The 20,827-nt window shown below is 40.7% G+C and overlaps 1 protein-coding gene across 1 annotated transcript in view; it reads right to left on the reverse strand.

Annotated features, from left to right (window-relative positions):
- ANO4 (anoctamin 4) overlaps nt 1–20,827 on the reverse strand; it is a 339,950-nt gene that overhangs the window by 243,682 nt on the left and 75,441 nt on the right. The window lies entirely within an intron of this gene.

Genomic DNA, 20,827 nt, shown 5'->3' on the forward strand with positions numbered 1-20,827 from the left:
GTATGGTTAGGAGATGGGTTTGGCTGGTTTGGGTTTGGGGACTGTTCCAATGGTAAACAGGTAATGGGATGGAGATACTCCAGCTGTCCTGAAGCATACATTCTGCTGTCATGGTTTGACTCTTCATTGTCACCTAACACAATACAAAATCATATCCAAGATGAAAAACTCAGTCTGTCCATTAAACTCATGTCCCACAGTGATATTAAACATGCAAGTGAAAGCCTTCTATAATACTGGGCTTCAATAGTTAATCTTTCCCTATAATCTGGTAAACTTCCTGATCTGTTACAACAAGCTGGTATCACATCTATTCCAAAAAAACAATCAAGTGATCCCCTTAATGAGACCAATTACCATCCGATTTCCAATTTACCTTTCCTAGCCAAACTCATCAAATCTGTTGCCCTCTCCAAACTCACAGACTTTCTAGAGGAACATGAAGTTCTAGATTTGCAGCAACATGACTTTAACAAAGGATATAGTACCAAAACATTATCATCATCATTCGACACAATACTTTGTGGTTTTGATGCTAATACTGACTACATCTTGGTGCTCCTTGATATAACAGCCGCCTTTGATACTGTCATTCCCTCATTCCTCTTAAAATGTTTGCCCTCTACAGGCATCTCTAAAATGGTTTTAAAATGGTTGAACTCATTCTTATCAGATCGCATGCACCATATCAAGGTAGGCTCTTCTCGCTCAAATTAGTTGAAAATCACCTCTGGGGTTCTGCGAGGCTCTGCCCTTTCACCTACCTTGTTTAACATTTATTTGGCCCCATTCTGCAAGCTCTTCTCCTATTTGAGGGTCAATTACGATTTTTATGTTGATGATCTCCAGTTCTTCTTACCATTCTCTCTTTCCTGAACCAATATCCTGGACTTAACATCTCTCAGTATTCATACAGTTAAATAATGGTTAATGTATCACAGATTACAATTAAATCTCTCAAAAACCTCAATAATTATTCTTTCAACAATAAAAAAATCCTTCATGTCGCTTTCCGATCTCACATATTCTTCCAGACCATTAGATCCCAATAAAACAATCTGTTAGAAATTTTGGTATTATAATTGACTGTACCTTGTCTATGAATGAGCACATTGCTAATATTGTAAGGTCATCATTTTTACAAATTGCACATTGAAAAATGTAAAATCTTTGTTAGAACTGCAAGACTTTCACTTGGTGCTACAAGCATTAATACTCAACTCACTGGACTATTGCATTTCCCTTTACCTTGGTCTTCCTCTTTCTTCAATACAAATGATCCAGAACTCTGCAGTAACAATACTAACAGCAAGCAGAGATCACATTATGCCCACTACACTGGTTGCCTGTTGCCTGGAGGTCAAAATACAAAACGCTCTATATGATATATAAACTATTGAATAATTACTCCTTCACCTGGCTTGCTTTAACACAGACTCTACAAGCCTTCATGCCAACTGTGGTCAGTGGACAAAAATCTGCTTGAGGTACCAACTGTGAAAACAGCCAGACTAGAGATTACAGCAATTACTAGAGATTATCCCCCCCCCCTAAAACTCTCTACGTCATGAGTAGTACCCTTCCCCCCTCCCTTCCCTCCCCTTATTCCACCTGCTAAGTGCTATCCACTAAGAAATCTTCTACATTTATCCATTACATGACTCCATATAGATTTTTATTGCTAAGTTATCCTCTCTTGCTTCTATGTCACAATGTCATACTTCCACATGTAGTTCGCTATTTTGATTTTATCCTTCCTATGTTACAATGAGTCAGAATGTTATAATCCTATTTTATTGATGTACATCCTTAATTTTTTTCTTGTTTTCTTACAAGTTACTATGTTACAATGTAAAATAAGCAGACTCTGCCTTATTCATTATGTTCGATGTAAACCGATGTGATATCTCGATCGAATGTCGGTATATAAAAACAATAAAATAAATAATTAAATACTTGGAACAGATCCTTCTCCCGTTAGCGCGCACTAACACAAAAAACGATTTTTACGAAAAATCAGGGGTAAAATTGATCGTTTCTTTCTTTAAACCAATTTCTAACGAATTTAGAAATATCGTACGATATTTCAATTCGTTAGAAAAACGATTCACATCCCTACTAGCCACTGTGAACTCCTAAACGGAACATGCAGGTTATAAGAATTTTTAAATCAATAAATAGCCCTCAGGCTACCCGACTACCCACATCAGAGGTAGAGGGCTTAAATGAGAGAAAAATGGGGAGAAAAAACATTAAATAAATATGCAGAAAAGAACTTGGTTTTACATTTTTTTTTCCCAAAAGATCAGTTTTAGCAACTGTCTTTTGTCTTACATTTGATACTGCCAAATGAAATGCTCTCCAAGCCAATCAGTTGTAAACTCTAGTCAGCAATATCTGACAATAAAGGTCTACAAGAAGCAGCAGTTAGAAAAATCAACATAGAAAGATATGTGTGCATATAGCGGACACATGGTAACAGATACATAAAGGGATTTAATTAGAACATGTTTAATCTTGGGAGCAGTGGCGCCATTCGTCAAGGCTTCAACTCTGGCTACTGACATGCTATTTAAATCATATTTATTTTAAATTTTTTTTAATTCTATTTTCCCAAAGTAGACGACTATACTGTGGTAATTGTCTTTTTCATGCTATTAGAGATCATTCCTCTCCCAGTGACTTGAGATATCTAGCTCCAGGTTTGGGCCTTCTAGTGGTAGAGCCTGCTAACTGTAGGCACTAGTGTTTAACAAAATGACCATGATCAATTAAACAACAATATTAAGTCTATCCATTAATAATTAGAAATGCAGCAACGGATCTTGTGATTGCAAGCTGCAGGTCATGCAGGACTGATTCCAAGTGAGGGTAGTAAATTAAAATGCTTTCTCAGCAGTCCTGTAAAAGAGATTAAGCCCTGGCAACCAGACCTCTTTTTTTTTTTTTTTTCCCAACAGTATGCCAGATGCATATTCAATAAATTGATTCCTCCAAAACCCCATTTAATTTGAAAGCAATAATTTCAAAAATGCAAATTAATTTACTTTTTGAGTAATACATGTTCATTATCCATTCTACCCGCTGATCAAAACATCAAAAGGCAATGTTCGCCAAGATGTAGAGAAGAATGTTTTAGAATGCGTGCTGTAATACAGATTTACAAGCTAGCACAAGATATAAAACCAGGTACGTAATATTCATTCCATTTATACCATTTCATTTAAATTGTATTTTTTATAGCCTAAACCTTTTACTCTGGTGTAACTTCCACTAAGCCTGTCTTTTTCCTGATGTCTGTTTTAATAAGAGATGTTTGGTAATGTCTTCTATTTCACACTTAGGCTATAGGCATCATTGTTGCCCTGGTTGATAAATTATGCAGAATGCTCTTAAAACTGCACAAGTTAACTTAATCTGTTAAAAGCAGTGTAGTCAGTCAACAGTCCCATTGTCACTGGAACTGCTGTTGTATCTTTTACTTTTGGTTGTATCCGGTTTACCAGGTTCTGCTATGGTGATGAAAAAATGAGCTTAAGCTGTCACTGAGATTGATCAAGGTCAGATTAACCAAAGTAAAAAAAAAAAAGAAAGAAAGAAAACAAGTAGAATTCAGAGACATGACTTTAGGAATGATTTCCAACATAGATTTGAAGGACTGTGTGTGGGTGTATAATGTGGAGTATGGTTGTGCGGGGTTGTTGTTGTTTCTGCTTTTTTGGGAGTATGGAGGATGTGTGTGTATGTGTGTATGAGTGAATTGAGAAGCTGTATCTTATTTTTCTTCTGTTGAGGGGAGTATGAATGTGCTGGGAACTGTGTGTGTTTGTGTGTGGGAGGTGTAGAACAAGGTGTGTCTTCTATGGGTGTGTGCATTTGTGTGTGTAGTGTGTGCATGTGAGGATTTATGGGGTTGTGTGGATGAATGTGTAGGGGTGGTGTGGAGGATGTACTTTAGAAGTGCCTTTTTGTGCATTCCTTTACCAATTGCTTCATTTATTGTCCCTGTCTCTGTGTTTCTCTGCCTGTGTTGCTCTGTGACAAAGTACTGGAAGTATGAGGGTGGGGATGGACATTTGGTATGGAGGGCTGGTCAGCATTTTTACAATTTGAACACCTCCTAATAGTTTCCCATAGAAAGCAAAGGGGATTTTTTTTTTCCCACAGAAAGCAATGGGAATTTTTTTGGAGGCTCAGTTCTCTGAAAACGCTGATCTGATATCTGATGATGTTTCTGGTTTTCAAACTCAGCTGAGATATTCACATATTCTTCCAGCACGTCAAATTTGGTGAATTTTCATTCCTTTTTATGGAAAGTTATTGTGCCTACAGATGGTTGGGTGGATGGATGGATGGACAAGTATCGATCCCTTTTACATAGAAAGCATCAAAAGTAGCACAACATAGCTGCTGGAACCCCTCAGACATGCAATCCCAGGTTTTACTTAAACCAGAAAATTTCAGTTTGGTTTAAGTTTTTGGTCAGATTTTCTCCTGGATTTGCAGAGAAAATTTGGCAAACGATACATCTCATTTTTTCAACCACTATCAGTGCTTCAAACAGCTGTACCTCCTCATGCTAATAACCCCCCATACAAAAAAATTAAAGTATCCCCTGCTCCCCTCCTCCTCCGCACACACACTACACCTTGTACTCATATCATACACATACACACACAACCCATTAAAGAAAAACCTTTCTTTCACTTTTTCTCTCCTGTAATTCCTCAGAAACCCACAGTCACTTCCTGGAGATAGCCTCTATCTGAGATAAATCTGATGGCAACATCCAGGGAACTTTTTGATTCACCGGAACTTAACTACAAGTTCATTGACTCCCGGAGCCCAATACATTACCAGACCTGGTTTGAATTTGACAGATTGTATGGGCAATCCCATGAGTTTCCATCAAACCGGTTTTTATTTTTTACATATCTCGACTGGGGGAGGGGGGGTCATCCATTTGGTGCCAGGGAGCAGGAGCTATTAGTGATGTCATCTTGCCCCACCCCCTGCCATTTAACTTAAGAGAAGAATGCGCCTATGACACTTCTCCAACTGCCAAATACTAAAAATAAGATCTCTATAATATCAGAAGAGACCAGCAGAGGAGGTCTAATAAATACTGTACAGATTACAGCCAAGAATGGCAGCAACAAAGCCAGAAGGCAGTGAGATGATTTGAGGCATTGCCCGGTTTGGTGTGCAGTCAAACCCCAATGCTTTATACTTGTTTTCCAAGAGACTGAATGCAGTACTGCATGTTTTAAATCTTATAAAAATTCCAAAACTTTTGCATTTGCATACTGATGTGATCTTGCAGATGACACATTGCCAAGTCTAATGGACCCCATACTGTTCATGCAGAAGCACATTCAATTTATTTGACTTCAGGGAACTGTAGTTAAACCTGCTGCTCTGTTGACTTGAACTACATTTCTTTTGCGCTTGAACTGCATGAGCTTTGGTGTACATAATGAGAAAGTGGCATTTCTGTTCTCAGCTTCCAAAACAAAAAAGAAACTGTAGATTGCAGAACCAGTTTGCAGCTTTCTTCTTAACCTGTCTGCAAATACATGAAGCCTGACCTGTATCCACTGAACTAGCACTATATAACTGTATAGTTTAGATCGGTGTTTTCTCAACCCAGTCCTTGGTACACGCACAGCCAATTGGTTTTACATGATATCTATAATAAATATGCATGAGAGAGATTTGCATACCCTGCCTCTCATGTATGCAAATCCCTCTCATGCTTATTCACTGTGGATTTCCTGAAAACCAGTCTGGCAAGATATGTCCCGAGGACTGGATTGAGAACCTGATTTAGATGAATTTCAGTTTAAACTGAGATCCATCAGGACTAAGGGTATTGCCTATTAGTGTTGCACATAATTTCTGCAGGTAACTAAGCATACTTTCTATATGTGTTAAATAGCTTCAAATTTAGGCCTAGATTTATCAAAAAGCAGTAAATATCACATGTGATACACCTATCTACAAGGCCCTTCTAGTAAGCTATTTATGCTACTATAGGAGGCCCACGTAGTAACTTGAGCTGAGGTTTAAGTAGTAGTGTAGGGGTTAAGGGCCACTTTTGCATGCAGAGTGAGACGTACGAGCAGAACAGTACATTCTTGTGATGATTTGAAGTCCTTCAGAGTGAGGAAACTCACACAAAGATGAGATTTGTACAATGTTCTCTCAATCTAGCCTGATGGACTCTCTATTTGGGCAACATCAAGCTAGGACTTTTAATGATATGTGTTGTTTGAGGCTGAGTTCTGTGTCTATTATTACACCGAGGTTCCGTACTTTCTCGGCTATTCCAATTTTCTGATTACTTTTTAGTAGGATCGGGGATTGGATGACTGTCATGTTTTTTCGTTCAAGATGGAGGAATTCAGTTTTCTCGATGTTGATGACTAGTTCCATTTGGTTTAGTAGCTGTTTAATAATGTCAAGGTACATGATTGCTAGATTTAGTGTTTTTTCCAGTGAGTAGTAAAATCTGAATATCATCAGCGTATATGTAGTGTATGATACCCAGTCCAGCTAGGAGGTGGCACAGAGGAAGTAGGTAGATATTAAAGAGTGTAGCTGAGAGTGCTGATCCCTGTGGTACGCCAGTTACTAGATTTATTTTCTCTGACAATGTGTTTTTTATTTGAACTTGATAATATCTGTTACTTAGGTATGATCTGAACCAGGCTTTAGTTTTTTCCTTTAATCCAATTTCATCGAGCCTATTTAGCAGTATGTCATGATTTACTCATGGCTTTCTGGCAGCCAAGCCCACATCGAAAGCACTTTATAATAGGCCTAATACCATATAGGTTCCAAGTGTCTTTTTTGCAGGGTTTTCTGGCTGGCACCAGAGCAGTGAATATAAATATAAAATGCATGTTGTTGTGACATATTTACCTCAGAAGACTGATCTTTGAATGTCCTTTTTCATGTAAAATCTGTTATAACTGCATAATTTTTACTTGGGGGGGGGAGGGGGTTGCATAACTCTGTAAGCTTTTCCTAGGATACCTAATACCTTTGCACCAGTTCTAGGATGGCAGTGGAGGATAAAAGGGTGTGATAGGTAAAAAAGACAAGTTTTCCTAATGGTGGGATGGCAGTTGTTAAATAATTGTAATTTTCCTGACTGTTCAATGGAATGTTACTGATATTTTTATATTTGGGATCATTTGCTGCACAGTTTTCTAGTAATAAGGCAAGTAATAAAAGTTGTTGTGTGGAAGGACAAGCCCAAGTGTTTGGGATAAGCATGGGGGAGTGATAAAGGAGTGAGCCTGGGATGGGTGATGAGAGAGAAGGGGTGAACCTGGGGAGGTTGTGAAAGAGAAGGGTTAGAGCATAAGAAGTGCCATGCTGAGTCAGACCAAGATCTATCGAGCCCAGCATTCTGTATTTGCTAGTCCAGGTCACAATTACCCGGCAGATCCCCAATAGTTGATCTATTTCTTGTATCTCACTCCCAGGGACAAGCACTCTGGAGGGGGCAAGTCTGGGTGGATGGGAATGAGGGATGATCCTTGTGGAGTTAGAGTGAGCCTAGGATGAGGTATGAGCAAGAGGGTTGAGCTGGGGGGGGGGGGGGGGGGGGGAGGTGAGGCACATGTCAGAAGAAGTGATCCTGAGGGGTGAGAGGTTAAGCCTGGTGTTATGAGAAGGGTGAACCTACGGTGGTGCAGAGCTGTATTTGCTAGTTTTTTGTCTCTTTTATTAGTTATTTATTTAGATTTATATTCCGCTTTTTGCACTTTTTTCAGCGCTTCAAAGTGGATTACATTCAGGTACTGTAGGTATTTTCCTATCCCCAGAGGACTTACAATCTAAGGCCTGGATTCATCATTCATCGCAGAATGATGAATCCAGCGAAAATGGGGGGAGGGGGGGCAGGCCTGCAAAAGCCCGCAGCCTTCGCACCACGACAGTGTCTTCGCTGCCGGCTTTCTCACCGAATAGCGCCACCGTGAAAGGTGGTGCTATTCGGCGCACTACTACCGACAATAACATTGGTAACGTTATCACCGGCAGCAAAGACACCGTCGACTCCTCCCCTCCCCGACTCCTCCCCTTCCCCTAATTAGTATTATATTGCATGCGATATGGCCTTATCGCGGGCATTAGGGCCCTAACGCACACAATAAAGCTTTAGTGAATGACCCTATAAGTTTGTACCTGAGGCAATGGAGTTAGTTTTATATGTGTTCATTTATTATTTTCCTTGTTTATTGTTTTTAGCTTACTTTTTACCAGAAGCTTTTTTTTTTTTTTTAATTTATGCAGTTTAAAAAGATTTTGACAGCAAATAAACATGTCAATTACAAGGCAATTTATGTATATAATTGATCAAATTGATCAGTACGCAAGACAAACAAATTAAAGGAAAATTCTTTATACATTGCCAGTTATAAGGAAAAGGAAGGCCCCAATTCAATTAGTCTGGAGCATAATTAAGCAAAATTACTTAAGGAATAGGTGCGTTTAAATGCAATTACAAATATATAAACCAATGACCAACCTGGTGAAAGTTCATTTTTTAACTCTTGAGTCTATAAATTTTTTGAGTTCCAATGGTTCTAAAAATACGTATCGCTCATTTAGATGTTTAACGATACATTTACACCAGAAGCTATTTTAATGTTTATGTTCTTATGTTTTTAATTTAGTTGTTATGATTGTAATATTTTATTCCTTGTAACGTGTTTTAGCATTTTTTTTTTCTGAAAAAAGCAGTTGATAAATATGATTGATTGTGAGACAGTGAATGGGATTGGGGTGAGAGAGAGGGGATGACAGAGGATTATATGGAGCATGTTAAAGAAAAGTGTTTAGGTTGGCGAGCAAAGAAAATATTGCATGTGTTATGAGTGTGTATTTGTGTATATGACTGAGGGCATGTCAAATTTGGGGAAGGGCATAAGACATTTTTGTGGTGCCACTTGACTGAGCAAATGAGGCTGGCTGGAGGGAATTGGAAAAATGTTAAAAAAAAAAAAAAAAAGCAAACTGTGAAATTTTAAGAAAAAAACAATGAAATAATTTGCTTTGGTCGCCATCTGGGGTTATGTCAATTTTCAACTACTAAAATAGGGTCACATCGGAGAACAGTTTGAGGAGCATTCTGTTAAGCTTCAGGTGAAGGCTCAGCCCTTTCCGCTAACCATAAATAATATGAAAGCGCTGTTCTTTGCTGTTCAATAGAGATGAGCTTTTGTTTCCTTTTATTTGAAAAGAAAACAAAATAAACAAAACCCTCAACTGAATGAAAATTTTATTCATTTTCTTTTCATTTAGAAAAAAAAAAAATCTTGGGTCCCCTCCCACTTCTCTTCCACCCCATCAGTTTCCCTCCCCTGTACCTCACCCTATCCATGAGCTCCAAATAGGGCAGGAGAGATCCCCAGTTATGTCTGCTCTGCTGCTGCAATTTTTCAAAATGGCACCAATAATGCGAGCCCAGCACCATTTTGCTGCACATTTTGGGTCGCTGGTGCCATTTTGAAACATAGCAGCAGCAGCACAGAAGTGATTGGAGATCGCATCTGCCTTATTTGGAGCTGGCAGATAGGGTAAGATACCGGGGAGGGGGTTGGAGAATGGGAGAGAGGGGCCAGAGATTTCTTTCAAATATATTTTTGTTGGCAAATAAAGAGGGTAGAACTCCTGGTCCAAACCATTTTGAGATTTGCTTTTTCATTTCTAGGTTTTGTTTTTCTATTCTGTTTTCTTTGTTCATTTTAAATAAATAAACACAATGAAACAAACATAAAATACAACAAAAGAAAGAAAAATGAATTTAAAAAAAACACAAAATAAAATGAAAAATGTGTGCTGCACACTCCTACTGTTTAACAAGAATCATCTTATAGCAAGGTTGGACAATGATATTTTGGCAGAGTGCCAAAAAAAAACCAAGAGGCATCTCCTTTGGATGATCCTTCTGCTGATACTTGTTGTCACAAGCAAGGGGTCCCCACCTGAATGAATCCTGCTGCCACCCCTCAACTAATCCCACTACCCTAATACTACACCTCTGTGCCCGAATCAGTGCCCATTGTACAGTGCCAGCATTTTCAAAACTCATGAGTCGTCCATGATGATCTTGTGCACTGCAAGACTTGATGAAGCCAGCCCATGCATTATGAAAATTGCACCGGGATCAGCATACTGGGTGGAAGATGTGGATCACAGGCTGACGGTAGCTAACCTGTCTCATAATACATGGTAAGGAATATCCTGTCTGTTCCCAAATGCAGGTATCCTTTGGTATTGTATAGTTGCTTTCTACAATCTGAGAGCTAAAATGGAATTATCAAGCTAAGGAGCATCATTTAAAAGCCATTTCCTCAGGTGGAGCAATACTTTACCCTCGGAAATGTACTTTTATAAAGCTGCATGTCCAATATGTGACTAACTTAAGAACATGCCATACTGGGTCAGACCAAGGGTCCATCAAGCCCAGCATCCTGTTTCCAACAGTGGCCAAGCCAAGTACCTGACAAGTAATCAAACAGATAAATCACAAGCTACAATTGCTTATTAATTACCATAATAACAGTTTATGGATTTTTCCTCTAGGAACTTATCCAAACCTTTTATAAACTTAGTTACAATAACTGCTGTAACCACATCCTCTGGCAATGAATTCCAGGGCTTAACTATGTACTGAGTGAAAAAGAATTTTATTTCATTTGTTTTAAATGAACTACTTGCTAACTTCATGGAGTACCCTCTGGTTCCTTCTATTATCTGAGAGAGTAAATCTATTTACATTAACTTGTTCAAGTCCTTTCATGATTATGTAGACTTCTATCATATCCCCCCTCAGTCATCTCTTCTCCAAACTGAATGGCGCTAACTTCTATAGCCTTTTCTCATAGGGCAGCCATTCTATGCCCCTTATCATTTTGGTTGCCCTTCTCTGCACTTTCTTCAGTGCAGCTATATCCTTTTCAAGATGCAGTGACCTGAATTGCACACAGTATTCAAGATCAAGATGGGGTCTCACCATGGAGCGATACAGAGGCATTATGACATCCTCCGTTTTCTTTGCCATTCCCCTCCTAATAATTCCTAATATTCTATTTAATTTTTTGATTGCCACAGCACACTGATCCGATGATGCCTAGACCTCTTTCCTGGGTGGTAAATCCTAACATAGAACCTAACATTGTGTAACTACAGCAAGGGTTATTTTTCCCTATATGCATCACTTTGCACTTGTCCACGTTAAATTTCATCTGCCATTTGGAAGCCCAATCTTCCAGTCTTGCAAGGTCCTCCTGCAATTCATCACAATCCGCTTGAAATTTAACTACTCTGTATAATTTTGTGTCATGTGCAAATATGATCACCTCAATTGTTGTAACCCTTTCCAGATCATTTATAAATATATAAAAAAGCACTGGTCCAAGTGCAGATCCAAGAGGCACTCCACTGTTTACCTTTTTTTCACTGTGAAAACTGACCATTTAATCCTACTCTCTGTCTTTTAACCAGCTTGCAATCCACAAAAGAACATCGCCTCCTATCCTATGACTTTTTAGTTTTCTTAGAAGCCTCTCATGCAGGACTTTGTAAAATGCCTTCTGAAAATCCAAATACACCACATCTACCGGTTCCCCTTTATCCACATGTTTATTCACTCCTTCAAAAAAATGTAGGAGATTTGTGAGACAAGACTTCCCTTAGGTAAATCCATGTTGGCTGTGTCCTATCAACCCATGTCTATCTAAATGTTTTGTGATTTTATTCTTTATAACAGTCTCCATGATTTTTCCCGGCACTGAAGTCAGGTCTATAGTTTCCCAGATCACCCTTGGATCCCTTTTTAAATATAGGGGTTATATTAGCCATCTGCCAATCTTCAGGGTCATTGGATTAGTTTAATGGTAGGTTACAAATTAATTGAAATAGGTCTGAAATTTCATTTTTTAGTTTTTTCAGAACCCTCGGGTGAATACCATCCAGTCCTGGTGATTTACTACTCGTTTGTCAATCTGGCTTACCACATCTTCCAGGTTCACCGTGATTTGGTTCAGTAGATCTGAATCATCAACCATGAAACCTTCTCCAGAACAGGTATCTCTTCAACATCCTCTTCAGTAAGCACTGAAGCAAAGAAATTGTTTAATCGTTCCATGATGGCCTTATCTTCTCTAAGTGCCCCTTTAACTCCTTGATCATCCAACGGTCCAACTGACTCCCTTGCAGGCTTTCTGCTTCAGATATATTTTTAAAAAATTTTATTGTGAGTTTTTGCCTCTGGGGTAGATTTTATAACATGCGCACGCGCTACCCGGCACGCGCACATGTACACCTGATTTTATAACTTGCGCGTGCGTGTTATAATATCGGGGTCGGCGCGTGCAAGGGAGTGCACAATTGTGCACCTTGCACGCGCAGAGCCACGCTGCCTTCCCCCATTCCCTCCCCCAAACCTGACCTTCCCACCCCTTCCCCTAACCTTTCCCCCCTAGCCCTACTCTAACCCTCCTCAAAAAATGTGTTTTACCTTTTGCGCCTGCCTCTGGGCAGGCGCAAGTTGTGCGCACCGGCCGACTGCTGGCATGTGATCCCTGGCACAGCGGCAAATATGGCTGCTGTGCCAGGAGCCTGGCCCCACCCCTCCCCTTTTTGCAGGCCCTGGGACTTACACGCGTCCCGGGGCTTTACGCTCATCCCCAGCCTTTTTAAAAATAGGCCAGGCGCACACAAGGCCAGTTACACGTGTAAATCCAGAGGTTTTTTAGTTATCCAGCTATATGTAGCCGGATAACTTTAGGCTGGTATATTCAGTGGAAAGTTTCACTTGCTGAATATATGGGACAAGTTATCCGGCTAACTTTAGCTGGATAACTTGTCCACTAACCAGCCTACTGAATATGGATCTCTAGGTTCCTTCCTGCTGCTCTCTGATTTCTGGGGGCAAAAACCCTCATCCCCTGATTGCTTATAGGGGTGCCATAATTTTAAACTCAGTCCTTCTACAACATCATTTTTAATGTGGGATTTAGTTCTACATGCTCAAAATTTAATAACCAATAGATCTGAGTTACATTAGAAACTATAAAGCAAAATCACTTTTTGAAAAGTTTTAACAATTTTTAAATTCAAGAGCTGCTGTCCTGTGCTCTAAACTTAGCTTGTGATTCACTAATGCTTTTTGCACATTCTGGGTCTAGGGAGGGAAAAAAAAGCTCAGTAAATCAGGAAAGGAATCAATAGAACCAGGGGTCATGAAATGAAACTCCAGGGGGAATGATTCAGAACCAGTATCAGGATATATTTCTTCACGGAGAGGATGGTGGATGCCTGGAATGCCCTTCTGGAGGAGGTGGTGATGAAGACAAAACAGTCAAAGAATTCAAAGGGGTATGGGATAAACATGTGGATCCCTAAAGGTTGAAGGATGTAAATGAAGAAAAGTGTGCATGGAGGTAGCTTGCTGGTGCGGCAATTACTACCTCAACCAATAAGCCTTGATTTTTTTGATGCAACTGCAACATTGCTCTCCACTTCAATGGCAGGGGGAAAAGGAGAGCTGGATTCAAACAATAACCAGCGAGGGCCCCAACTTTTACAGTGTGGGGAACTGATAAGCATGGGGGTAACCTGCATGGAGCAGCAGTTACTACTCTTAACAGAAGGCATGGGATTACTACCCTTAGCCAATAATCTTTGATACTTTTGTCACAACTGCAACATCGCTCTCCGCTTTGATGGCAGTGGGGGGAGGTGGGGGAGGGAAGTGAAAGAGGAACTGGATTTGCACGACAACCAACACGGGCCCTGATTTTTGTGGTCTGGGGGGTACTGATACGCGGATATAAAGGAAAAAAGCAAAGGACTGCTTCTAAGGCAAAGTCCATAAGCAAAGCACGTCAAGCAGCACTGTCTGAATTTTCAGGAAGACTCATTACCCAGTAAAAATGTTGCTAGCAGTAAATTTGCATGGGTTATTATAAAGTTTGGGGATAACAGCATGGAGTGGCAGTTACTACCCTTAAGAGAAACATTGGGGTAACCTGGATGACATGGCAGATACTACCATAAGACACTTGCTGGGCAGACTGGACGGACCATTTGGTCCTTTTCTGCCATCATTACTATGTTACTATGATAGTTAATATACATTGCTCTTGACTATATGTTCCCTGCTAAAATCTTAGCCCTCTTTGTTGAAAGTTCTATGGTTATTATGACGATGTGAACTGCATCTTTCATAACCTGGGGAATACCCTGCAGTAAGCTGCATGAAAACAGACAAGTAAGCTTGCATTTTACTCAGAATTGATTTCCTGACAATCTACAGCAGGAGATTCTATTTCACTCTCCAAGCATTCTGAGCTACTCCAGTTTGTGTAGTGTTCATGCAAAATCAGGAAACGGTACTGCAGTGTCTCCCTCCACTGTTACAAAATTTTGAAAATGTTCCTTCCTCAGAATTACCTCATCTCTCTGGCTTTATGTAGAAGGTTCTCGACAGGAAGACAGTTCTAAAAAAAAAGGAATATCCAGTTTCACAACATGGCATTTATTATAATCTTCAGAACCTGGTGCTTTAAAGATCTTGTCAATGTGCCCACTATCATACGGCGATAATTCCTAAAACCACAGATTTTTGTAACCTCTGCTTTGCTTTCAGTTATGTACATGGAAATACACACTATGTGCCAAGAAAAGAAGTAGAAATAGTCCCTTCTCTGACCTAACTCCAACTCTTTTCCCCATGGGTAAACCTATGTGCATTGTGAAACTGCACAGATATTTTTACCTGCACTATAGTGGGGGTGGGGGGTGGGCATGCAATTTTCAGAAGGTATTTTTTTTACCTGTGTAAAAACCTTTGGTACCTTCTCTTGTGCATGCATGCACTTTAACATATACAGATACACAGTCCATCTGACATGTATCAGATTTTAGCAGCACAGTGCAGTGACTAATCCCTATATGACTCAGATTTCCACAACTACTTATGACGAAGAAACCAAGATCCTTATATCTCGTTATTCCCTTCCTCTTTTTACAGTGCATTCATCACGCCAGTGGTGTCACTAAAATACTTAAATGGATATGGAAAGCAAATTGGAAGGGAGCTAAATGGAATGCTGACAAAATCAGGGACAGATAGATAGTCATGAGGCATCTTGGATCAGGCCAGAATATGTAAATGTTGTGAAATCTACTGTATGAGAAAATAAAGTTAATGAACATAGAGAAAAAGCAGGAAAAAAAGAGTAGAATATATACTGTTGTATTTCTGCCTTATTTATTCTAGTGCTTGGTTTCTGCTCTCAGGTTTCAAACCTGTGCTTCCCTCTGCATGTAAATATGTGTCCAATACAAGCTCTTTACTTTTCTGTTCACCTCTAAACAAAATCCAAATGTATGTCATTGGTGGAATACAAATATAAGTTAATGTTATACATCATTTATAGCAGTTATATAGGTTCTGCTTCAACAGAACTTGTCAAATGACTCATGCAAGCAGCACAAAATAGCCCATTACAATGGCCATCCACACCTTAGCAACATGCGTTGCTATGCATCAATACAATCTAAAAAAAACCCCCCATAAAACTGAAACTACTTCACAGCATGCAGTTATAGAGTCAAAGTTAATTTGCTGCTGATAAGATTTTTATAGAAAACCCAAAATTGATTTTGAAATTGGATTATAGGGTTAGTTTTGTGGTAAATGAAAGCTAAACTTGCATATGAGAAATTACACTGCAAAAAAATAATGAGCATAGTTAGTTTTTAATAATTATTCAGCATCCAAAACACAATATAAAAAAACTTTTAGAAATCTCCCTTTTAGAGCTTTGTGTCATCTTTCTGATGTTTCTACTCATTCAATCAGTTTTACTTATGTAGCCGTATCACAGAAAGGTGATCCTTTGCTACAACCTTCACTCTGATGCTATGACTTTATGCTCGGAAGAAGTCATCAGTGGCACCCGTGAGCATATTTGGTGAGGCTTATGATGGAAGGCGATTGTTGGCATGGAGTTTTTGCTTGAGAGAGGTTTTCAGTGAAGAGTTATTCTTCTGTACAGCTCACCTCATGGAGATTAACTACTTATTCCAATCTTAGGCCAAATGGTCTACCAACAAAAGCTCTAGGGGGACCAGATTATGAGAAGATTACCTTCCTAGAGGTCTCGCCATCTGATTCAAGTGGAAGAATGGCACAAGTGTCTGATTACTGGGAAGCGAAGATGTCTTGGTGGTACCAGAAATGAATTCATTAGTAAGGCATCAGTAAGAATATTTGCTGCTATAATGTGCTGTTGATGCTGTAATTTTTGCCCAGTATGGTACCTATGGTTGGTTATACATTTTGTTTAAATAATTGATTTTGGTCTCTTTTCTTGTAAATATATTAGAGATGTGAATCGTGTCCTTGATCGTCTTAACGATCGATTTCGGCTGGGAGGGGGAGGGAATCGTATTGTTGCCGTTTGGGTGTGTAAACTATCGTGAAAAATCGTTAAAATCGTGAGCCGGCACACTAAACCCCCCTAAAACCCACCCCGACCCTTTAAATTAAATCCCCCACCCTCCCGAACCCCCCCCCCCAATGCTTTAAATTACCTGGGGATCCGGCGGTGGTCCAGAACGGCGGCGGTCCGGAACGGCCCCCTCAATAGAATCGTGTTGTCTTCAGCCGGCGCCATTTTTCAAAATGGCCGCCGCAAAATGGCGGCGGCCATAGACAAAAACGATTTGACGGAGGAGGTCGTTCCGGACCCCCCCTGGACTTTTGGCAAGTCTTGTGGGGGTCAGGAGGCCCCCCCAAGCTGGCCAAAAGTTTCCTGGGAGTCCAGCGGGGTTCCGGGAGCGATTTCTTGCCGCGAATCGTTTTCGTACGGAAAATGGCGCCGGCAGGAGATCGAGTGCAGGAGGTCGTTCAGTGGCGGTCCGGAACCCCCGCTGAACGACCTCCTGCAGTCGATCTCCTGCCGGCGCCATTTTCCGTACGGAAACGATTCGCGGCAAGAAATCACTCCCGGAACCCCGCTGGACTCCCAGGAAACTTTTGGCCAGCTTGGGGGGGCCTCCTGACCCCCACAAGACTTGCCAAAAGTCCAGCGGGGGTCCGGAACGACCTCCTCCGTCGAATCGTTTTTGTCTATGGCCGCCGCCATTTTGCGGTGGCCATTTTGAAAAATGGCGCCGGCTGAAGACAACACGATTCTATTGAGGGGGCCGTTCCGGACCGCCGCCGTTCTGGACCACCGCCGGATCCCCAGGTAATTTAAAGCATTGGGGGGGGTTCGGGAGGGTGGGGGATTTAATTTAAAGGGTCGGGGGTGGGTTTTAGGGGGTTTTAGTGTGCCGGTTTTCCTGCCCTCCCCCCTCCCCCTTCCCCGATTTACGATTTTTTAACGATAAATCGGGGGAATTGGTATTGTATCGTGGCCCTAACGATTTTTTGACGATTTAAAATATATCGGACGATATTTTAAATCGTCAAAAAATGACTCACATCCCTAAAATATATTGGCATCTTGGAACCATCACCTATGGCATATGAATTGAACTTTATTCATCTGGTATTTGAGTTCTATTGAGGTGATAGAAAACAGAGAGTAAGGGAATTATCCAAGTTGGCCAGACAAGAGAATTATTTCTAGCCATACCCTGTCCAGTGGAAGTATCACCTTGACCTTGACTATTGCAAGAATTGCTTGACCAAGAACTCAGTAACCAGACAGGGGTTTGGTATCCACCTACCAGCCATGGGTTACACATATATTGTCATTATTTAATATTAAAGAACTGTAAAGCCCTTTGGCATAAATCATAGATTAAAAAAAAACATCTTAATGCACATGCTGTTTAATGAATAGTATATTTCTTGAGACATTATAGGGTACTTGAATGAAATTGTAGATCAAGAAGGGAGGAAAATGAATCAAAAAATGATCTAAAGGGTGTCAGTATCCCATCATAAGAGATCAGAATCTTTCTGGTATTTTTATTTTATGTTTCGTTCAATTTATTTTTATTTGGTTTTATAGTTTTGTATGTTTATACATGTTAATTTATTGTTTTATTGTTTATGCTTGTGTATTAATTTGTAAATTGCTTTTATTGTTTTTACTGATTATGAAGTGTATAATTTGCTAAATAAAATAAATCATTATTACAGAGTCGAAGATCAGCTTGTGACTTTTTATAATGCTTCTTAGCTGCATGACCTTGAAAATGTGGCATTATGTGTTGCTTTGCATATGCTATACACAGTAAATTCCAAAATATTTCCATTCTGGAATAAACTTATACCTTATAGTTCAGTTGCACATATGGTATGCACAATTATATATCAAGGCAATGCACAACAGAGATTTGTATTTAGAAACCAAAATAATACATACTGATACTATTAATAAAATCACCACACAGAAGCTCTGTATCCTCACCCAATAATTAAATTAATCAAAAAAGAGAGGATATATTCAATCTAATCTATTTTTATTTTTTCAAATTAACAGGAACAACACCATCAGTAATAGTGCAACTGTAGTTTAATCCACCGCCTCTCGCCACGCAATGGGCCGCAGGCAATTTCAGCAGTTTGTCAAGCACTCTGTTTGTAATCATTTGATGTTGTTCCTCGTATACTCATAATGTTTTATTCAATTTACTTAAAACAACATCAAATGATTACAAACAGAGTGCTTGACAAACTGCTGAAATTGTAAGGGGTAAGGGGTAATAGCGCGTCGAAAATGCGCGTCCAACCCCCCAGAAACTAATAGCGCCCGAAACATGCAAATGCATGTTGTTGGCCCTATTAGTCATTCCAGCGCAATACAGAAAGCAAAATGTGCAGCAAAGCCGCACATTTTACTTTCAGAAATTAGTGCCTACCCAAAGGTAGGCGTTAATTTCTGCCGGCACCTGGAAAGTGCACAGAAAAGCAGTAAAAACTGCTTTTCTGTGCACCCTCCGATTTAATATTATGGCGATATTAAGTTGGAGGTCCCAAAAGTTAAAAATAATTTTTTAAAAAATTTGAAATTGGCCCGCGGCTCGCAAGTTGAAAACTGAACGCTCAATTTTGTCGGCGTCTGGTTTCCAAACCCGTAGCTGTCAGCGGGTTTGAGAAACGACGTCGGCAAAATTGAGCGTCGGCTGTCAAACTCGCTGACAGCCACCACTCCTGTCAAAAGAGAGGTGCTAGGGACGCGCGAGTGTCCCTAGCGCCTCTTTTTACCGCGGTCCATAATTTCAATAATTTTTTTTTCTGAATCACGCGCAAAGGAGAGTGGCCTGTGCGCACGCCGGGAGAGCAGGCACTCGCCCGCTCTCCCACGATTTTTACTGTATCGGCCTGAAAATGAACGTTCAAAACTGAAAATACTGCTTAGCGCCCTCGCATGGAAATTCCATGCAAATGAGAGCATTAAGCAGTATTCTCCAATGCAAAGAGGTGCGCTTGCCTAGCCCTGGTTTGCTTAACAGTGGAAACCTAACTCCTGGTCAGAGCTAGAGTTAAGTTTCCAGTGCTACTGTGCTGGCACAAAGCTCATTTTAAAAGTTTTAAAAAGGGGGAGGGAAAGAAGATATTGCTGACTGGGAGAAGTTATTGCTGACTTAGTTTATTCAGTTAAGTACTGGCTTCTCTGGCTAAGTAGCCACTTAGCTGGATAAATGCTCTCTCTTCCTGGTCAGCGATAACTTCTTTTTTTTACCCTTTTTTAAAAACTTTTATATAGGTTTTAAGTGCCAGCAATAATGGGTCAGCTGTAAATCTCCCCCTCTCCTTCATGAGTTAAAATGTGCATATTTTACACTGAATGCACTTTTTAAAACTCCCAATGCATTAGCAGGCCCGGCACCACCGCATGTGCAAACCGTGCAATTGCACAAGGTGGCATACCTGGTGGGGCGGCATCAGGAGCAGGAAGAAGACATGCTGCCACTGGTGGACCCGATCCCATAAGCAGCAGAAGAAGGTGAGGCCCGTGGCACCGCCAGTGGACCTTATCCCAACAGTGGGGGAAGAAGAAGGTCCGTGGTGCCACTGGTGGACCGGATCCCACTGGTGGAAGAAGAAGAGGATGCTTGTGGTGCTGCCAGTTGACCCAATCCCACCAGTGGCAGAAGCAGGAAGCCACAGCAGAGGAAGCCCATTTGGCAGCTCCTCCTTCGCTGCTGGCCCAGCGCTATTCAACACTCGCTGTGCTAGAACTTTCTGTATTCTTGCAAGATGAGTATACAGGAAGTGCTAGCACTGCAAGTGTTGAATTACCTCAGGGCCAGACAGGAAGAGGAGCTGCAAAATGGCTGCTCTCCACACAGAAGGAACAGGCTGACAGCAGCAGCAGCAGAAAATGAATGCCCCATGGACTCTGATTTCCTGGTCTGCATGTGTGTGTGTGAGTGAATGGGAGGCTGCCTGTGATGAGTGAGTGTGTGTGTGTGTTTGTGTGTTTGTGTGTGAGTGAATGTGAAGCTGCCTGTGATGAGTGAGTGTGGGTATATGTGTGTGTAAATGGGAGCCTGCCTGGAATGAGTGGGTATGTGAATAGGAGGCTGCCTGTGATGGGTGTGTGAGTGTGTGTGTGTGAAAAGGGAGGCTGCCTGGAATGAGTGGGTGTGTGAAAAGGAGGCTGCCTTGGATGGGGGTGTGTGTGAATGGGAGGCTGCCTGGGATAGATGTGTATGTAAATGGGAGCTTGTCTGAGGGGTGTGTGTGTGTGTGTGTGTGTGTGAAAGAGAGAGACAAAGAGAGAGAGAGAGAGAATGGGAGCTGCTTGGGTTGTATGTGTAGTGTGTGTGTGTGTGTGTG

This window comes from Rhinatrema bivittatum, chromosome 4, assembly GCF_901001135.1.
Source record: "Rhinatrema bivittatum chromosome 4, aRhiBiv1.1, whole genome shotgun sequence".
In the NCBI taxonomy this organism is placed as follows: Eukaryota; Metazoa; Chordata; class Amphibia; order Gymnophiona; family Rhinatrematidae; genus Rhinatrema; species Rhinatrema bivittatum.